The sequence below is a fragment of the Penaeus monodon genome, chromosome 23 (genome assembly GCF_015228065.2).
Source record: "Penaeus monodon isolate SGIC_2016 chromosome 23, NSTDA_Pmon_1, whole genome shotgun sequence".
Classification (NCBI taxonomy): Eukaryota; Metazoa; Arthropoda; class Malacostraca; order Decapoda; family Penaeidae; genus Penaeus; species Penaeus monodon.
In genome coordinates, this window is record NC_051408.1 from 44323763 (window position 1) to 44324153 (window position 391).

The following is a 391-nucleotide window of genomic DNA, read 5'->3' on the forward strand; positions in this document are numbered from 1 at the left end:
CATTTCTTCTTGGTGTCTCTTCGTCCTTCACGCCTCCTTATTTCTATTTTGTTTCCTCTTGACATTGCCTCTTTTCTCCGCATTTTCTCTTTTGTTTGTGATAAAAAACGAGAAAGAATCTTTATTTTCAGGAAGGGGGTGGGGAGGATCTGTTAGTGCCTTTTTAAATTCCTCTCTTCGTAGCTTCTCTGAAGATCAATTTCAACTGAAAGCCAGAGGCACTTTGGTTCTATTACATAAAACACTCCTCAGTAGCCTCCTGTGCTGTCGAACGAAGTCGGGATGTGTTCTATGCCAGACCTGATGTCACTGTCAGTGATACGAGACTTCGTAGTGGAGCTGCAGGCTGCTTCTTTCCAAACGCAGAAAGGCATTGGACGGGGATCTAGAT